The sequence below is a fragment of the Acomys minous genome (assembly GCF_964271855.1).
Source record: "Acomys minous genome assembly, chromosome: 9".
Taxonomy (NCBI): Eukaryota; Metazoa; Chordata; class Mammalia; order Rodentia; family Muridae; genus Acomys; species Acomys minous.
The window spans coordinates 89771154-89791819 of NC_140490.1; the positions used below are offsets into that span (position 1 = coordinate 89771154).

Genomic DNA, 20666 nt, shown 5'->3' on the forward strand with positions numbered 1-20666 from the left:
GTACATAACACCACACTGCAAAGCGAGCCCTTTATCCTGGAAGCAGATCTCTGGCAGCAAGAAACAGCAATGAGGAAGCCGAGCAGGTTAGGGAGGGAGAGTTCAAGGTGTGAGGCTGCCTGTGTGAGGAGCTGGAGGTCATTTAGGCAAGAAGAAATGGGCTCCTTTCTAGCCTTACAGGGTGGGCTTGAGACTTGTCTTAAAGAGACAGGAGTCTCGTGTGGCCAGTCTTGTTTAGGGTTTTTTGTTTTTTCTTTTTGGCTTTTTTTTAAAAAAAAAGATTTTATTAATTTTAATTTATGTGCATTGTTGTGAGGGTGTCAGCTCTTGGAGTTACACAGTTGTGAGCTGCCATGTGGGTGCTGGGAATTGAACCTGGGTACTTTGGAAGAGCAGGCAGTGCTCTTAATCACTGTGCTGTCTCTCCAGCCCTCTTTTTGGCTTTTCAGGACAGGATTTTTCTGTGTTATCTTGGCTGTCCTGGGCTCGCTTTGTAGACCAGGCTGGCCTCGAAACTCACATCGATACTGGGTGCTGGGATTAAAGGTGTGCCCCCCCCCAACCACCTGGCTCATGTAGTCAGTTTTAATCTTATTGTCCAAGACTGTTCTCTCAAACTACTGAAGGCTTAAGTGTGGTAGCATTGCAGCGGGTACCTTTTCTCACTCATTCTGCCCTCTCTTCTCAGTGTCACCAAAGAGAGGCATTTACACAGGGGATTTGAAAACTTTGGCCTTGGAGATATAGCTCAGTGTGGAAAGGCACCCGCCACTGAGCCTAACAACCTGATTCCTGAGACCCACGTCGTGGAAGGAGAGAACTGAGTCACACAAGTTGTCCCTTGATCACAGATGCACACATAAGAATAAATGTAGTAAATATATTTTAAAACCTCTTGAAGGCCAGGCAGTGGTGGCACATGTCTTTAATCCCAGCACTCCAGAGGCAGAGGCGGGTGGATCGCCGTGAGTTCGAGGCCAGCCTGGTCTACAAAGCGAGTCCAGGACAGCCAAGGCTACACAGAGAAACCCTGTCTCGAAAAACCCAAAAAAATATAATAATAAAACCCTTGGAATTCCCTAAATTCTGATTCTTGTCATCTTGCCTTAAAGGTAAAATAAAATGCTGCCAGGCTTGGTGGCATACACCTGTAATCCTAGCATTCACAAAGCAAGACGCAGGAGATAATCAGTAATTCCAAGGCCAGCCTCGGCTACATAGGAAGTTCAGAGCTAGTCTCACCTACATAGGGAAACTGCCTCAAAAAAACCACAGTCAACAACAGCAACAACAACAACAACAAAAAGGGGCTAGGATTTTAGTGTGGTCAAGTGGTAGAACACCTGCCTGTGTTAAGGCCTGGGTGCTATTCCCAGCAATCCCAACAACACGCTAAAACATTGCCCCAGGGATCTGGGTCTGTGGTAGAGAACACATACCTAAAATGTTTACAGCTCTGGTTAATCCTGGCGCTTGCGCGCAGGCATACACAGAGACAGAAGAAACTTTTGTGCAAACTCCCCTTTTAAGGCATCACCCGTTCCTAGGAGTCCTTCCGAAGTTTCTCTCTCTCTCATCTGCCACAGCAGTCACTGTGGCAAGCAGGTGGCTCAAAGCTCTCGAACCACTGTCTTTCCTGTTCTCTCTACTCCCATCCTTTTGGCACTCATCGAAACCAAAAGAAAACACAAAACACAGCAGCTAGTTTACTTAAGCTCTCTGTATGTAGTAAATGCTGTTTGTGTGAATTTCATCTGTGGCTGCGTACTTCAAAAGCCTCAAACTAACTGGTCATATGAACTTGAAAAAAGCAGACAAGCATGCCAATAAAGTTAATTCCAAAGCTTATAAAAAGTCGTTTTTACTCCCACTCCCACTGGTGTTAAAATCAAGAGCATGAATAAGATTAAGTGGAAGCAAATGATTCTAACATTTCAATATACACTTACAACACAGGTGGAGTATCCCCCGAGCAATAAATATACGCATTGTTATTTTACCTGCAAACCAAAGGTCTGAGTGACACAACTGTTTAGATAGTGAGTAACTATAGGTAAAAAGCCTTTTATCTCCTTTAATTGCCTTCAATTTGTCTTTGAAGTCTAGTCTCATTCCCTATATTCATTCTTCAAAAATGTGTGTTTCTCTGAGAAGAAAAGAGTAAATAATGATGCAAAGCAATGGTTGATAGCCTTCTTGAAAGTACAAACACCGAAATGCTTTGACACTTAGCAGGCCTCAGGTTTACTAAGAAAGCACTGTTCCGCCATGTTTTACTTCTGACACTCCACAGAAGAGCTGTGTGGACGGCTCAGTGCAGAAAGGCACTTGCTGCCACGCATGGAGCCTGGAGTTTGATCCCCAGGATCTGCATGGGGGGAGGGGGGAAGGGATGAACAGTCTCCACAGTGTCCTCCGAGACTTCAACAGATGTCTCTCCCATCATGCATTTTTGCAAATCTGCAGGCTGTGTGTGAGCCCTCCACCTAAGTGAGTGGACCCAAAAAAAAAAAATGTCCAGCGGTCTTGCCACTGAAGGGTAAATCTCCATTCCTTTATAGCCACTAAATTGTTAACTCTGAGCTAGTGAAAGAAATGCCTGATGGGAAACAATTTCAACCCAGGGGATTCCTGGCTGCTCCTAGGAGCCCGGGGTTTCTGGGTGCCCCAGGCCTCAGAGAATTAGGAGGAAGGTGCAGTGGCGACCTGATGAGGGAGGAGGGTAAGCATTTCCTGATGCCCCTTTCTCAAGACTTCCCCGTCCCACTCACCCTACAGCTTAAGTCTCTTAAGAGGGCAAACTCGAGCAAAGGGCATTTTGAACAGTCATTTAAAAAAAGATGAAGAAGAAGAAATGTCTTGGCTTTGCTCTTCCCGGTTTAGGGATCTGAGCACGTGGGTCGAGCGCCCATAGTGGCCAGTGGCCGCGCGCCGGAGACCCGGAGTGCCTTGTGGCTCCTACCTTCAGGGCTGGACCATGGCCACCGGCCGCCGGTCACGCCTTCCACCGGCTCGCCACCTCCCCGCGGCCTCTCCGCTCGCCCGCGCCGCCGCAGGCCCCGCCGCCCTCTGTGGCACAAAGCAGAGCGGCAGTGAGCCTTCCTCCGGGCGGGGCTTCCGGGACGCCACGCGCCCTCCGGTCACTCCCGCCAGTGGACTCCGAGCCCCAAGCAGCCGGGCTAGCAAGACTCCAAGAGGCCGCCGGAACTCAGAAACGCTCGCAAGGGCGGCTCAAAACACGGACCTCGCGGCCACAGGACACCGCCACGTCCCGGTGTGGGTCTGCCTACTGATCGCTGTGCCTAGAGGATGCGACAACCAGGGCTTCCTGAAATCTGAAACCAAAGCCCCACTAAGACGTTACCTATCCCCGCTCTGGATGAGATCAGGGCGGGGATGGTCCCTTTTCACAAAGGGGGTGAACTCGGAAAAGTCTGAGACAGTTTAAAAAACGGAGCCCACAGCTATACTTAAAGAGCATTGATATATAGTCTCACAACTGTATGACCACGTCCATTTCACGGGTAGGGAGACTGAGCTATGTTTTGCCAAGCAACTTGCACACGTTACAGCCGGTCAACATTAAGAGGCAGGACTGAAATCCAGACAAGGATCTCTGCTCTTAACCACAAGCCCCTGCACTGCCTCCTTCAGTTAGGGAGGCGTTGTGTTGCGGTCTCAGCCACCCTGTTCTAACAACCTGGGTCAAGAAGGGGCGAGCCGCTTAGAAAACATGACCATTACAAATACGCTAACAACCCTCAAGGAGTTTCTTAGGACTTAGGATGTGAAAGCACTTGGAAAAGCATGCAATTTCTTATTGTTATCACGGGTCTGTCAACATAGTCTTCACACTGTCGTATGTAACTCAAAACCATTGCTCTACAAACGATACCCATTTTCTCTGATTAGCCTGAAAGCCACCAGCAGACAAAGGCAAGGCTCAAATCCCAAATACTGAAGCTCTGTGACCCCGGCCGTCCTCTGCACCCAGCCTAAGAGCTTACCCTGGCTCGGTCCGCAGGAGCCCCAGCCCTCTTGGTCACATATTAAATAACCCCTCTCCCGTTTTCTAAAATCACCACCCGGGAGTGATGCTCCCAGGCCCATCAGTAACCCTCCCAGGCATCCCCGGCCCCCACCCCACGGCCAGCTCCAAGCTGACAACAGAGCTTACGTGAACAAGAAAAAAACGAAAACACCAGCTTCTCTCGCCCCGCGGCGTCGGCGTCCCGCACCTCCCGCGTGGATGCAAGGCCTGACGGAAGCAAACTGAGGCTAAAGAGCTGCAGGTTCCTAGTGGCTCCGGGAAGCCACGCCCTGCTCTTAGTAGGCGGGCGAACTGCCCGTGTCAGAATGACAAAGCAGAAATCCAGTCCTCATGCAGCCCCGGTGACCTGAGCTTGTCCGCTGGACAAAGTGAGAGCTCCTAATTGGACCGAACCACATCCTTGCTGCTCGGAACCGCCCCGCGCCGGCCCCCACCCCCACCCCCACCCCGACCCAAAGGGCCGAGGCTGCAATTCAAAGAATGTTGGGAACCAGAGCCCAGTGAGAAGAGTGAGTGTGCTGTGAGTAAGCTGGCCTCAGCCCTCAGGCGCTGCTCTCTACATAATCTTCCGGAGTCACGTGAGGACCTTTGGGAATATTGACGCCTGGCACACGTACACACACCGATGTTCTGATACCCCTGCTACCGGCTGTGACCCACGACGACTGGGTTTTAAAAATTCCAGAAGCTATGCTAATTGACAGCACATTTGGTGACCCACTGCCCTGAGGCAATGAACCGATTAGTCAAGTCTGGTGATTTCCCTAAAGGAAGTTCCCTGGCTTTTTAAAGTTATGTCTGCTTCATCCTTACTAACCTGAAAAGAATTGACTAATCCCCTTACAATACTTCCTGCTTGTCCCACTCAGGCTTGGGGTTGTCTCGTTCGCTTGAAGGAAAAGAGAGCATTTTTAGCGCTCGCCTTACCAACCAGCAGCATCTACCGAAGAAGGCCTGGTCCTGCCGTGCCTCCCTGCCCCTAGGTTACTAAGAATGCTTGGAGAATGAATGAATGAATGAATGAATGAATGAATGAATGAATAAAGTCGCTGACCCACTACTTTGGTTAATGTCAGGGTGAAAGAAAGCTAGGTGAGAGCAGTTTTTGTTGGCTCCTAACAGCTTGGAGGCACACCTCCAGGTAGCTGGGTGGCTCGCTGCATTCCTTCTAGGCTCTTCCAGGGTGAAAGTAAGAAACTTGCGTAATGCATACACACTGCACAGGCTTACCCAACACTTCTCCCACACTTCCCACTACACTTCGTGTGTGTGTGTGTGTGTGTGTGTGTGTGTGTGTGTGTGTACATATGTGTATATATATGTGTGTATATATACATTATATATATGCAGTGCAACTTATTTCACAAGCATGACGGCGTAGAAAGAGGCTTTTAAGTCACTGATGTCTGATGTTAGAGCAACATTACCTAAGGCCAAGATTATAGGACGCCAACAGCTTGACCCTGGAAATGTCTTACCCGGCCTGACCAGAAGGGTGGAAGCGGAGACCTTTCTGACCGCATGTCAGAAAAGACTACACAAGTCATTTCGACTTCCTGGTGCTCTTAGGGTAAGCAAGTGATAGCACAGGGGACTGGAACAGCTTCCCCTCTGTGGGGAGCTCTATTCTGGTCCTCTTTTGTTACTGCTTAAGGGAAGAGGCTCCTCGCCTTCTGCCGCCTCCCCCCACCCCACCCCTCCCTTCCCCTCCACCTACCCCTCCCCCCCACCCCTCCCTCCCCCCCCACCCCCCATTCTAATCAAACCCCTTCAATCCTGTTCTTATCTCTCCTCCCTGAGAGCCTATAAAGTCCACAGTCTATCAGCACCCATTCGGAAAGTCACCTCCTCTGGGTGGGGCTCCCTCATTCTCACCCATGATAAAATTGTCTCTTCCCTCTTTGTGGCCCCAAGTACCCACTAACAATTGCACATTTTCTAGATCTATCAAAACTCTGAAAAGCAAGAGCCCTTGTTTGATTTCTTCTCTCCCCAGAATGTGGTAAACAGTAGGTAATTCAGAATAACCATGGAAAAGGCCTTCCCTTCCTGAACTGGCCTCTCAGCCAAGACTGCATTAGCCGCCCGTCCACCTCCGGAAGCACGCTGACCAGGAATAATCACTGTTCAGACCTTTATTTCTCTAGGGCCATTGAGATCAACTCCAAGCTTCTCAATAGTACAGACTAGACCCACCCTTGTTGTGGTTTTTGTTTGTTTGTTTGCTTTGGGGGGGGTTGGTTTTTGTTCGGTTTGGTGTTTTTCTTTGTTTTTCGTTGATGGCGTTTTTTCGAGACAAGATTTCTCTGTGTTGCCCTGGCTGTCCTAGAACTCACTCTGTAGACCAGGCTGGCCTCAAACCCAGAGATCCACCTGCCTCTGCCTCCACCACCACCACCTAGACCCACTTGTGTTAGTGCTACCTGTCCACATAATCTGCACCCTACTTAGGCAGCAAAACATTGTTGGAGAAGCAAACGTATGGTAGCACAGCACTCATGAGGCAGAGGCAGGTGATCTCTGTGAGTTCGAGGCCAGCCCGGTCTACAAAGCGAGTCCAGGACAACCAAGACTACATAGAGAAACCCTGTCTCTAAAAACCAAACAACAACAACAAAACATTGTCGGAGAAACGTCTGGAGAGTAGAAGTGGTTTCCACCTGAAAGTCAAGGCCGCAAACCTCACACCTGTCCTTGGCACTGCCCAGCAGTCCCTCCTCCCTGTCAGACTTTCCCAGCAGCCTCGGCAAGTCTTCCGGTTTCTCCCACTTTTCTGACTTTTCTAACAGCACTGCTGCATCCTGCCCTCCCTCTGCTCGTAACCTAGTTATGAAATAGGGCTGACCAGACCAGAACTTCCCAGTGTTTCCCCATAGGGAGAAAACTACTGAACTCTTTCCCACAGCTCCAGATAAAATAAAAGAAAGGCTCTGACTCCCCTGCACACGGCTCCTCTTGCCTTCCCTGTTCAAGAGCTTCATCTGGAAAGATGCCCCTCGGTCACCATCAATGTCTGTTTCTGTACTTGATCATTTATTTATTTATTTTATTTATTTTGGTTTTTCAAGGTGGGGTTTCTCTGTGTACTTGGCTCTCCTGGACACACTTTGTAGACCGGGCTGACCTTGAACTCACAGAGATCCACCTGCCTCTGCCTCTGCCTCTGCCTCCCCAGGTGCTGGGATTACAGGCATGCGCCACCACGTACCTGATCATTTCTAGCATCACACAAACATACTGTCTGTTCCTCATTCACAGAGGCTGTCATTGCTTCCTTTCACAAGGCATTGGGGATGAGATGGGTGTTGAAAGAGCTCTTTGCCAGGCATGGTGGGTGCTCACCTTTAATCTCAGCACTTGGGAGGCAGAAGTAGGTGGATCATTGTGAGTTCGAGGCCAGCCTGGTCTACAAAGTGAGTCCAGGGCAGCCAAGGCTACACAGAGAAACCCTGTCTCGAAAAATGCTACATATAATGGGATTTTCTGGAAAAAAAAATCAATGGGATATATGAGTCTAGGGAGACATGAAGTTAAAAGGGTCAGCTAACAGGACACTTGCCTGTGGTCCTAATGTCTGGGAAGTAAAGGCCAAAGAGTCAGGAGTTCAAGGTTATTCTTAGCTTGGGAGTTTGAGGCCAGCCGAGACTACCGGAGACCCTGTCTCAAAATAAGACAAACAACCGGCTCAGTGACTGAGAAAGCCAACAAGTCTACCCGCCACAGAATAGGGATTCCAGTGGCACTGTGCAGGCTGGGTGCTGCTTGCTCTTCGGGTGGGTTGGGGGGGGGGGGGGACCTCCGGCTTTCTTCTGAGGGCCTTGACATAGCTAGATAAAGCCCACCCGTGTTAAGGGAGGTAAACTGCTTCACTCCGAGTCCACCGATTTCAACGTTAGTTAATTACACTGTAAAATACCTTCTCAGGAACATCTAGTGCTTAACTAGACGAGTGGGTGTATACCTAGGTCAGGTTGACACATAAACTTAATTCCCACACCACGGTGCTCGATGAAATCACCCAGGGGTTTAGCGTATCTAAGGGAAGGAAGGTGGCCCAGACACAGAGTCCTGAACACCAAATTACAGAGAGAGAAAAAGGAATCACCTAAGGGGAAGGAGCTAGAAGGAAGTAGAGAGAAGACAAAGGCGATAGCATCTCTCTCTGAAGTGGATGGAAAGTGTCCGGGTTTAAAAGGTGGGGGGTGGGTGGGGGGGTGGTTAGGGGTTGTGGGGGCGTCTACTGAGGACTCCTGCGAGATGAGGATGGAGCCACTTCTGTGACAATGATGAGGGACTGCAGGCAGTAAGTAGGGCCAACCCTTTCATCCTAAAACAGTGAAAAAAACAGGGAGTGGGAAATGGAGCCTGAAGACAGATACAGAATGAGCCCCACAGTGTTGGGGTGTTTTTTGCTCCTCTAAGAAGGAGATGATTATAACACGTTGTCATACTGACATTACTGAGGGGATGGATGATCCAGACTGGGTAAAGGGGCCACCGGTCCCCGGAGAAGAAAGGACAAGGTGACTGCGGAACCAACCTCTTTGAACACGTACTTATTATTCAGGGGGACTCTGAAGTAAAACCCGGGTTCTGTCTCGAGCCAGAGGGCAGTTCCTCAGCTTCCCAGCTCCTTAATCTCCTTCCCACAGGGTCCTCTGTGGTCCCCCCACCTCCTCGTCTCCCCCAAACCTCCCCTTCACCCCAGTCATTAGCCCTTCCCCTCATCCCTTTAATTACTATGCTCCCTACCACCACAGGGCTTTGCTGACTCCCAGGTGCTCCTCAAATCCAGTTCAAACCTGTCTTCCTTGAGGATGCCACCAGACAAGCCTTGTCCCATGAAATGTGCCACGTTACCAGCTAGTCTTTCTGCCTGGAACACACACAGGTTGCCTTTATATTTTATTTAGGATTGCTTGCTCAAGGTCAGCCTCCTCTAGACCAGCACAGCCCGGTACAAGTTTCTTTGTGACGAGAGGTTGAGCTGTGCTCTCCCACCTCAGTGCCCTTGGGACTGCTGAGATCTTAAAAGACACTTTGCATGAGTATGGATCTGTTTATTTAATTTAAATTTAATTGCTTTAATGTAAATAGACACAAGCGATCACCCCACCCTCACCCTGCAATTACTATTTTCAGGACTGAATGCCCAGCCACTTAATACAGCGTGCATACATAGAAATCGCTCAGTAAATATTTGTCCAGAGATTAACTCTGTAGATTGAGGGTATTACTAGTTAATTTATATAGATTGTATCTTTTTCATAGAGGGGAAAGAATTTGGTTTTTTCTTTCTTTCTATTTTTTTTTATTTTTTTTTTTATTTTTTTATTTTTGGTTTTTTGAGACAGGGTTTCTCTGTGTAGCCTTGGCTGTCCTGGACTCACTTGTAGACCAGGCTGGCCTCGAACTCACAGCAATCTGCCCACCTCTGCCTCTGCCTCCCAAGTGCTGGGATTAAAGGCCTAGGCCACCACACCAGGCTGGGGAAGAATGTTTTTAACATGACAAATATGGGGGGGGTCTCCTATGGTTCTAGAGAGGGGAATTTCCCTTTTAAGACCTTGATCTATCTCAAGGGGAAGCTGAGACAACAGTGAATACGTAAGGCGTCATCTGAATAAAACCCCGTCTGTCGGGGCCCGGCGTGGTGGCGCACACCTTTAATCCCAGCACTCAGGAGGCAGAGGCAGGTGGATCGCTATGAGTTTGAGGCCAGCCTGGTCTACAAAGCCAGTCCAGGACAGCCATGGCTAACACAGAGAGACCCTGTCTCAAACCCCCCCCCCCAAAAAAAATCCCGTCTGTCATAGGCTTGGGAGGTGCCTGGATTGTGCTGAATGCTCCAATGTGGTGGCCCGTAAGCTCCCCTAAACACACAAACGGGAAGCAGATACTAGTGTGGGGGTCACTGGAGAGGGTTCATCAATCGAGCAGCCTTAATTCATAGCCTGAGGAACAGCGAAGGTGGGATTGTTTTCCCCATTTTACAGAGTGAGTAATATGCAAAAAGGTGCTGAGGTCTTAGGAAGGAACCGATACATCTCTGTATAAAAGGGGGGGGGGGTGAGGTGGGGAAGACAAGGACAGAATAGATTGCATCTGTAGATAAAAGGCTAAGAAAGTGCTTGGTTCATTTCCGCCCGTGCTCAATGAATTCCCAAAGCACTGAGTACCACACCAGAAGATACTAGAAATTGTACTGTATTGTAGAAAGATAAAAGAATCTTATCAAAGCAAGTCAATATTAAGAGTTGCTGGTTAGACTGCCGGGCGTGGTGGCGCATGCTTTTAACCTCGACACTTGGCAGGCAGAGTTCAAGGTCTCTATGAGTGCAAGGTCAGCCTGAGCTTAATAGTAAGTTCCAGGTCAGGTAGCGCTGCATAATGAATTCCTGTTTCTGAAAATAACATAGCTGGAGAGATGGCCCAGCGGGGAAGAGCCACTGGCTGCTCTTCTGGAGGTCCCAGCATTGATTCTCAGCGCTCACATGGAAGCTCGCGGCTGTCTCTAACTCCAGTTCCAGGGAATTTAATGACTTGTTCTGGGCCCCAGGGACACACATGATGCACAGACACACATGCAAGCACCCAGCCATACACACTAACATTTAAAAAATGGTTTTTTTTTTTTAAAGACAACAACAAAAAGCCTTAAGGATTCCTGTCTACAGATGCATTGTTTACAGTTAAGTAATGTTCAGAGAGAAACAGGCCCTCACTTTTACACCACTTGGGAGGTAGAGGCAGGTGCATCACTGTGAGTTCGAGGCCAGCCTGGTCTACAAAGTGAGTCCAGGGCAGCCAAGGCTACACAGAGAAACCCTGTCTCAAAAATAAAAACAAATGCAAAAAAAAAAAAAAAAAAAAAAAACATAGCAGTAACTTTCCGACAAGGGCCAAAGAAGTCTTCATCCACACAGCGCCCATCCCGAGAACTCTGAAATCCTGCCTCGTGACCACGACCCCACAAAGACATCCCCTCTCAAACACAGCCCTAGCCACTCTCGTTTCTTCCATCTGGTGGCTTTAAGTACATTTCTTTTCACTCCTTGAGAGCCTCCATGCACGGGCTGGACAGTCTTGCATCAGCCCCCTCCGCTGCCCTTGGAGAAGCTTATGCCCTTTCTCCATTCACAGATGACTAACTCAGGGCTGGGTGACGGGCCTGAGATCTCGCGGTGAGTCCAAGCCCCGCTGGCCTGCTCCTCTCCCTCCACCACACACTATTTGCCTGAGGGGCTAATCTTCCTTTCCCTGGTGCCTGGCACTGCGCATGCCCCACAGCAGAGACACACTCCAGGTTTGAATGCACCTGGTGCTTGGGGGATTCAACGTGCTTTGCGGTGTTGGGGGAGAAAACCTTGCCATGGAGGTGAAGGAGCCCTGACTTGTTGCATTTGCCAGCGTCTGTGGCACGGACACTGCAACCCGAGCTTGCTTCCAGCTACGGGTCTATTCGCAAAAATCCCTGGGTGTGTAATGGTGGCTCTCCCAGCTGGCAGGGTCTCCTTGGGCCCCAGCTGTCTTCCTCTCGGTGTGTCTTTCTTTCTTTTTTTGTTTTTGTTTTCTTTTGTTTTTTTGAGACAGTGTTTTTTTTGTGAAGCCTTGGCTGTCCTGGGCTCGCTTTATAGACCAGTCTGGCCTCGAATTCACAGTGATCCATCTGCCTCTGCTTCCCAAATGCTGGGATTAAAGGCGTGCGCCACCAATACTCAGACCTCCACACATCCTCAGAAAGCAAGGACACAGACTGCTCTGCCGAGCGGAGCCTTTACTTGCTAGCACTCCACAGTCCTACTGGGTCGGCTTTTAACTGAGACTGAAACTGCATCTCATAGGGTGGTTAAGATCCGTTTTCCAGGCTGTAGCTTAGTGGTGGTAGATCTGCCTGCGGAGCACCAAGCTGTCCCACTTACCAGAGAACTTTGTATGTTCCCACCTGGTATATGTTTTAATTCACTTGTCTACAGATCAAAAATGTTGATTTAAACTGGGTGTGGTGGCATATGCCTTTAATCCCAGCACTTTGTGAGTTCGAGGTCAGCCTGGTCTACAAAGTGAGTCCAGGGCAGCCAGGCCTACACAGAGAAACCCTGTCTCGAAAAACCAAAAAAAAAAAAAAAAAAAAAAGTTTATTTAATCTTTAAAACTGCTAGAAGAAAGAAGGACCTCACTGTCTGCATCCGATGAACATCTGGGTTCTGGTTCACTGTACAGACTCTCCTAGGGTTCCGACTCATTTCCAAAGCCCCTCCCCCATTATCTACCTAGGACACCCACAGCATGGCCATGATTAAGTCATTATATTGCTTAGAAGTCTCCTCATACCCCTCTCTGGGTAAACGGCAGCACAGCCCACACTTCATAACCAAAATCTTGGCAACACCTTTGACTCTTCCTCTGTTTCTTCCACCCCAGATGGTGGTCCTGTCTTCTAGTAAAATCTTCTCCTGGGGATGAAAGGATGGCTCAGTGTTCCTGCAGGGGTCCCAGTCTGTTTCCCAGCACCCACTTGGGGTGGTTCACAACTTCCTTGTAACACCAGTTCCAGGGAGACCCAATGCCGGTGGCCTCCCACAAGGCACCTGCATTCATAGGCACTTACGCCCACACATGCATGCACATAGTTGTAAAACAATAAAGTAAGGCTGAGCGGTGGTGGCGTGCACCTGTAATCCCCGCACTCAGAAGGTAGAGGCAGGTGGATCTCGGTGAGTGAGGCCAGCCTGGTCTATAGAGTGTGTTCCAGGGCAGTCAGACCTACACAACCCCGTCTTGAAAAACTTTTAAATAAAAAATAAAGTATTTGTGAGACCTTTCTTCTTCTTCTTCTTCTTCTTCTTCTTCTTCTTCTTCTTCTTCTTCTTCTTCTTCTTCTTCTTCTTCTTCTTCTTCTTCTTCTTCTTCTTCTTCTTCTTCTTCTTGTTTTTCAAGACAGGGTTTCTCTGTGTAGCCTTGGCTGTCCTGGACTCACTTTGTAGACCAGGCTGGCCTCGAACTCACAGTGATCCACCTGCCTCTTCCTCCCAAGAGGCCTTTCTTTTAAAGAGAAATCAGATCATGTTCATCTATCTACATTTCCTCAGTGCCTGAAGAATGGGACCACAAATACCAGTATTTTTCAACCCTTTTTCTGAGCTTTTAACAATTTCTTTTAGATTTGTTTTATTTTATGTATATGCATGTTGTGTCTGGAGCCTATGGAGTCAGAAGAGGCATCTAGTCCCCTGGAACTGCAGATACGAGCTGCCATATGAGTGATGCCAACAGAGCCTGGTCCTCCGCAGGAGCAAGTGCTTTTAACTGCTGAGCCGGCTCGCTAGCCTGCCGCTGTTTGCCTTTAGCTTGCTTAAAGCCCGATGCGACATTTCATGAAGATCTATCCTAGATCATTTCCTCCTTTCCTGAAACATTATAATGCAGAAACTTGCCCATGCTATTAAACATCTGTGAGTCATGTTTATGGATGCCTAACGCCACAGCAGTTCCTGCTGTGACTGTGTGTCAGGGACTGTGGGAGGCGTTTTATGCATACCCTCACCCCATCCCCACGTCACAGAGGAGGAAGCAAAAGCTTGAGAGCCCTGTACTTGGGGTGACTGTGACTAAGGACAACCACTCAGCAGGCCCCAAGTCACTTACGTATAGCAGAAGGCCCTGAACATTTGCTTAGCAGTGTAAGAGCCATCGACTAGGGTACCAACTAGGTAAAGCTTATACTGTGAAAATCTTCATCTGAATCTCTCCAACTCACAACTGAACAGCTGGAGAGGGGGCATTGATTAATTACGATTGATATGTACAGCATCACCTTAGTTGGAATCTAACAACTCAAGCACAGGGGATGATGGCTAGGGATGTACCTCACTGGGAAAGCACTTGCCTGCCATGTACCAAACAAGCTCCTGGACTTGTCCCCCAGCACTCCAGGAAAAACAAAACAAGCAAAAGGAACCAAGACGCGTTACACTGTCCCCTTACGGCGGGAATGTGATCCTAGATGTGTATGACATAAACATGTATTTTCTTTTCATTTATGTATTTATTTGTTTGTTTTTAGAAAGGTGTCACTATGTTAGTCTTGGCTGTCCTGGACTCACTTTGTAGACCAGGCTGGCCTCGAACTCACAGCAATCCACCTGCCTCTGCCTCCCAAATGCTGGGATTAAAGGCATGTACACCACCACACCCGGCTCTTAAGAGCATTCTTTTAAGAGATATGAGGGTTGTTTGTAGCCCTACTCCTTGTACGTTTTAGAAAACAGATGTGTGCCCCAAAAGAGAAAGATGTGAGTAAATTCTTTGTCTTTTTTTTTTTCCCCAGAGCTGAGGACCAAACCCAGAGCCTTGCACTTGCTAGGCAAGCGTTCTACCACTGAGCTAAATACGCAACGCTGATGTGTATCAATTCTTTTGGGAGTCATGTGCAGTCACTGACACCCACTCCTCTGCATCCTTGTAAGTTTGGGCTGTCTTTCTGGTTACATAACCCTGAGTGACTTATTTAACTCCTCCAGTGACTTATTTAACTCCTGGAGCCCTTCCTTATCGGTGACAGCAACCTCTGCCTCACAGAACTACCATTGACTCAGTCAGTGCTTACGGAGTTTGCAGCAGGCTCATGGCCCTCACTGTTCAAGGCCTCCCCCTATTACTACTCCTTGAGGAACACGACTAATGAGACAGCGGAGTGGAACAGAACACAATTCCAGCCAGGCACTCACTCGGACATCTTCCACCCATCCCCACTCACTGAACCTGGAGCTAGCCTGCCAGTCTGCGAGCCCTAGCCATCTTCTGTCTACACCCACAGCATTGGGGAGGCAGGTACACGCGGTCACACCCAACTTCTTATTTTCGTACTGGGATTGACACTCAAGGCTCACACTTCACAAGTTCCCCGACCTACTGCTCAATGCCCATCTCTATTTTAATAAATATTTTTACAAATAAAGCCTTAATAGTCAGTGACTATGCTGCAGGTTATTTTGATTGTTGTAGAAAAGCCTAATTGTTAGCAACATATAAAAGCTTAAATAGATGTCAGATGCAGGTACGTGTGTCCCGAAGAGATGCAGCTTGGGTGTTCCACTGAGAGTCTCCATAGACAAGGATGCTAAAGAATGGAAAGTTCTGCCGGGCGGTGGTGGTGGCACACACCTTTAATTCCAGCACTCGGGCGGCAGAGACAAGTAGATCGCTGTGAGTTCGAGGCCAGCCTGGTCTACAAAGCGAGTCCAGGACAGCCAAGGCTACACAGGGAAACCTTGTCTTGAAAAACCAAAAGAAAAAAAAATGGAAAGTTCCTCCCCATTTTAAGGCAGGTTGTTTGGGAGAAGTCTGCCGATCTTTGTTTTATGACTATAATCAGCTGGGTGACCTCGAGCTCCCCGACAGTAAAGGTGAAATGGTTCAGCCCCTACTGACTTTGCTTGGACTCCTCTATCCGCGCCCCCCCCCACAGCCCCCCCCCCCATCAATATGCTTCAGGGTGTAGGGGAGGGACTTCTTTTTATAGCAATTGGGCCTTTGAGAGCTTTTTCTTTAGCCTTGGAAAGGCCTTGGCGGAAGGAGCTCTGAGTAAGAGATTAGAATGCTCTCTCTGGGATTGCAGGACCAACACAGAAGCAGCTGGCAGGACACAGGAAAAATAGCATTCTAGGACGAGAGCTAAGGAGCTCACTTGGGTTTGGAGGAGATCAAGAGAAAGGTAGAGTAGCTAGGTAGGATGACACAGAGCGAGATTTCCAAAGAGCCAGCAGTTAAGTTGTAGAATCGGACTTGTAAATAGATATTTGCATATAGCTTGTAAGGGGCCACCCTTCGTGGCTCTTGGCCTAAAACAGGCAATTCCACCTTGCCTGTAGGCTCCATTTTCTACACCTCTGTTTGGCACGTAGCAAGCTGAGGGTCAGCTCGGGGCCATACCACTCAGTTCCAGTTCCGAGAAACCGCTTATTTACCTTATCTCTGCAGCTGCTTTCCTCAGAACTTACCTCCCTATCCTTGAAGTTTTTACTACTGAGGTATATAGCAGAACATCCTCATTAGCTCCTAGGAACCCGCTTGCTTGCTTATCAGCTACATTCTCTCAAAGTTTACTCCCTTATCTTAAAGTTTTTACTACCGGGCTAGAGAGCAGAATAGCTGCCATTAGGCTTCCATAGTAACCCTGCCCTTGCCTCTCTGAGACCCTATTAAAAGCTCTGTGAAAATTATCAATAAACGGGGTCTGGTCAGAATCCAGACTTGCCCTCATTTCTTCGTGTCTCCCTGTCCTGTCTCTTTTTCAGCCTTGCATCCCCCTCCCAGGTTCCATTTGAAGACCCCGCGGGCCGGGGCAATAGCTCAAAATTAAAACTCAGGTTTTTACCTCAGTTTACACCTCCCGTGTCTTAAGCCCACAGAAAAGTCAGACGTGACGCCACACGTCCGCTATTCCTGAACTCCTCAAGAGGGGTACAGGCAGAGATGGGAGAACCTGCCAAAAGCTCACAAGCTAGTATGGGGCAGGCTTCGCCAGAGCAAAAGCAAGAGGGACGCCACCTCAACACTGTGAAGGTGACAAGTTATCCGAAAAGGTGTTCTCTGAGCTCGCGTTTTTGTACTCGCACACAAAATAAATAAAAAGTTCACAAATAACCACAACTCTCGGGCATCCTCACTTCCTGTAGGATAAAACTGCCCCTCCCTCCTCCTTGATGCCCCTCCCCTTTGGTGCCCCTCCTCCTTAATGCCCCTCCCCTTTGGTGCCCTGCCTCCTTGGTGTTCCTCCCCTTTGATGCCCCTCCCCTTTGATGCCCCTCCTTGACTCACTCTGGATATTTTGTAACGTTTCTGCTCATCACCGGGGATTCCCAGCCCCTCTCTCACCTTTCCCTGAGGAAACGCCTATGTGACATCTCTTCCCAGACGGCATACTACACTGAGACTAGAGGGAGGCAGATACTGACAAGCGGGGTGATCTTAAGAACGAGGTGTGCCTCATTCACCTTTTCTCCCCACGCCGGCAAGCCCGGCACTTGATACCCAAAACACATCTGCAGAAGGAACAGACAGCTGAGCGTTGGTGAAGCCAGAGCTTTGCTGGGGCGTCTGCTCTAGTGAGGAGCTTTATTTGCTTGAGGAAAAGCAACCCCTGCAGAGGCAACAGGTCTGGGCTTGACACAGCAACAGTGAACCTGTTCCCGGGCCACCCGCATCTACCTTCTGCTAAGTAAAAACAGAATTCGGTCCAGCAACCGCGGAAGGCTGCTGCGGAGCCTGAGGGAATGAGAGACTTGGGTATGAAAAAGGCCCTCTCCGCTTGCTGAGAACGTCGAAGCAGGAGCTAAGTGGGGATGAGCTACCCTGGAGCCCCCAAGCTAGCGACGCGTAGCTTCGGGTCGACTCTCAGAACACAAGTACTCTCAAAGGTTAAATCCGTTTTCCACACCAACAGCTATAAGATGGCAGCCAGTGTGCAACAATATTAAGTTGACCTTCTTTGATATTAATTGACGGTCGCCAGGAAGCTACAGCAGGCGGACCCAAGGCTCCCGGCATCAGCAAGCCGTTTGCGCAAGCCCACCCACAGGCATGGCTAAAATGTGCCTAGCATGGCAGCCTGTGGCACAACCTCCAGTTGCAAAAGCCGCCATGACTTCCAGGAACACCTATCACAGCGCCAATACCAGCAGCAGCATGCCTAAGGCAGGTGGGGTACGCTGACAAGAGCTCTGAAGACGCTGCCAGAGGAAGCTAGGAACCCAACCAGGATCTACCAGTGTGCTCACCAGAGAGCTAGCCACTGTGCACAGTAATGTTTCTCTACACTGAATTTCTCCTCATCATATGAAGATGATATCACCGCCCATGCCATTGATGGCATTTCAAAGACTTAGAAGGACATGAGTAAGTCTCTGGCACAGGAAGTGTGCCCAGGCACAGGCTCGCGTTAGTGATGCGAGCCATCATGGGGTGCTTGGAATGGAAGCCGGCTCCCCTGGAAGAACAGCCAGGATTCTTAACCACTGGGCCAGCTCTCCAGCCCTTAATGGGTACCTTTCATTGTTTCACGAAGACATCTTCCACCCAGTCCTAGTGGGAAGCATCATGACTCTCTGAGTGGGTGGTCTCTTCCCCTCAAGAAGCAGCTAGCAGTTTTGCCACTGTTGCTTTTACACAATCTAGCCTAAAACAGTGGAAATGGCAGGCAACACTTTGCTATGAAACAGGCTTGGCTAGGTGTGGTGGCCTTTAATCCAAGCACTCTGGAAGGTGTAGGAAGTGCCTCACCATCTACTTCTGACTGACCTTAAACTTGAACTTCACCCACATACTCCTCTATCCCCACTGTCATTTCTCTCTCTCTCTCTCTCTCTCTCTCTCTCTCTCTGTCTTTGGTTGTTGTTTTTTCAAGTCAGAGTTTCTCTGTGTTAACCTTGGCTGTCCTAGAACTTGATCTATAGACCCGGCTGGCCTCAAACTCACAGCGATCCGCCTGCCTCTACCTCTCGAGTGCTGGGATTAGAGGTGTATGCCACCACACCTGGCTCCCACTGTCATCTCTTTCTTCTCCCGCTGAGTCCCTTCTCTGTTGTTTACCTCTCTTGGAGATTAGATAGACTGTACATGCTCAGGCCTCCACTTCCTGTTGAGCTACTAGGCACAAAGGCTGGTATTTCCTAGGCACTGGGCACTTGGGGACATTCCTGATGTTGTTCTGAGTCCTTAGAATATCCTGGCCCACCAACCAAGTCATGAGCACGATGGTTCTAGAAGCAACACTCTGTGTTCCTCCAACCTTTCCTTCCCTGGGAGTCTAGACACACGTGACGGTTCTCGTGGCCCCGTCCACAAAGCTTCAGCCTAACTGGCTTTCATATGTCCCCGACGCAGCTTCTAAATCCATCTCAGTTCAGGTTCGAATCAAGTATTTTCCAGAATTACTTGCGAGAAGGGAGACAGATTTGTAAAAAGCAATAAAGTCACCAGGGAGCCAGAAACTAGGTTCTGTGCCGGGAACTGGGTTCAGGGTTCTCAGGCAGAGTGACTTCAAGAGCAGGAGATAGAAAGTTCCACCAGAGCCGCCAACTCTGGGAGTACCTTAACAAAAGTCACAGGAGGAGCCATCATCATCCAGGAAGACCTCACTCAACAGTAACACCTCACTCAACGGAAACAAACAAGCCCACAAGCCAGGCAGAACAGATGCCATAAAACATACAATTAGCATCAGAGTTTATAAAACAAACAGACCCTTACCTGTTTGGTCAAGTTGAAGCCAAAAACAAGGGACACGCATAGCCCTAAGTAACATCTTTACCTGGAAGAGGTTAAGAAACAAGGTCACGACCAACAGGAAAGAGTCTTGAACCCAGCTTCGTGATTTCCTCCGTGGTCAGCCTTCCCTTTAAAAACCCTCCAGTTCAGTAGAAGAGGCTTACTACACATCCTTGTAAGGCAACTCCGTGGAGAGGCTCCTCACCTTCCTCCAGGAGGGTCCCGGGGATCGAACTTACATGGTGGGACTTAGTGGCAAGGGCCTTTCCTTGTGGCATGATCTTGCCCTCCCTGTCTCCAGCTCATTATTATATAACTAGAGATTCTCCCTGTTGGCAGTAATAATTGTTGATAGGGATTTGAAGTATGTTGATTTCATTCTATTGTATTGGCTTACCCCAATGGCTTTGTAAAAGACATTCTACATATTTGGTGACTCAGTCTACCCACACCATGAAATGGGTTTAATAATGACCATGGTTTTGTTTTGCTGTGTTTTGTTTTTTTTAAGGACCATGTTTTTAAAAGTAGTAGGATACTTAGTGTTTCCAAAATACTGCATTGTATTTCAGGGGGTGGTGGGGACACATCCTTAAAATATTCAAAATATTTTTTTGGCCAAAAAAACCTTCAACCAACACATCTATTAAAAATAATATGTTCCCCTAAGTATGGTGATGCATGCCTGTTAACCCAGGACTAGGGAGGGTGAGCGAGAAGATTATTATAAATTCAAGGCCAGTTTGAACCTCATAGTGAGTTCCAAACCAATATGGGCTATATAGAAAGACATTGTCTCAAACCACAAAACAGGGTCTTGAGACATGGCTCAGTCAGTAAAGTAACTGCCCTGCAAGCATAAGAAGCTGAGTTCAAATCCCCTAGACCCACAGGATAAACTGAGCACAGTAATGCAAGTCCATAATCCCAGTGCTGTATGTAGGGGAGAGAAACTCTGTCTCAAAAAACCAAAAAACAAACAAACAACAACAACAACAACAACAAAGAAATAAGGGAAAGGGTTTCTCTGTGTAGCCTTGGCTGTCCTGCACTCACTTTGTAGACCAGGCTGGCCTCAAACTCACATTGGTTTGCCTGCCTCTGCCTCCTGAGTGCTGGGATTAAAAGCATGCACTACCACGCCCGGCATGAGTGTCCACTTTCTAAGACTAAGCAGGTTCGAACCATATATGGCATGGGTCTAGAATCCCAGAACTTGGGATAAAAAGGCAGGATGACCAGGAGTTTAAAGCCAGTATCAGCTACACAGAAAGTTCAAGGCTAGGCTGGGCTAAATAAGAGGCTCCCTCCCCCATCTCAAACAAACAAATAAGCTAGAAACAAA

General features: G+C 48.6%; 1 protein-coding gene across 6 annotated transcripts in view; it reads right to left on the minus strand.

Moving 5' to 3' along the window:
- TXNRD1 (thioredoxin reductase 1) overlaps nucleotides 1-20666 on the minus strand; it is an 83420-nt gene that overhangs the window by 32709 nt on the left and 30045 nt on the right. Inside the window, exons 1-2 of one of the 6 annotated variants that reach the window (XM_084796299.1) lie at nucleotides 4178-4407; nucleotides 2963-3069 (exon numbers count right to left, since the gene is read on the minus strand). The exons of 1 other annotated variant lie outside the window; for it this stretch is intronic. The gene's annotated coding sequence lies outside the window, so the exon portion shown is untranslated. Of the gene's footprint in view, nucleotides 1-2962; nucleotides 3070-4177; nucleotides 4408-19303; nucleotides 19326-20666 lie in introns of those variants that run through there. 4 more of the 6 variants (XM_084796303.1, XM_084796304.1, XM_084796300.1 and 1 more) reach the window with 4 other exon arrangements.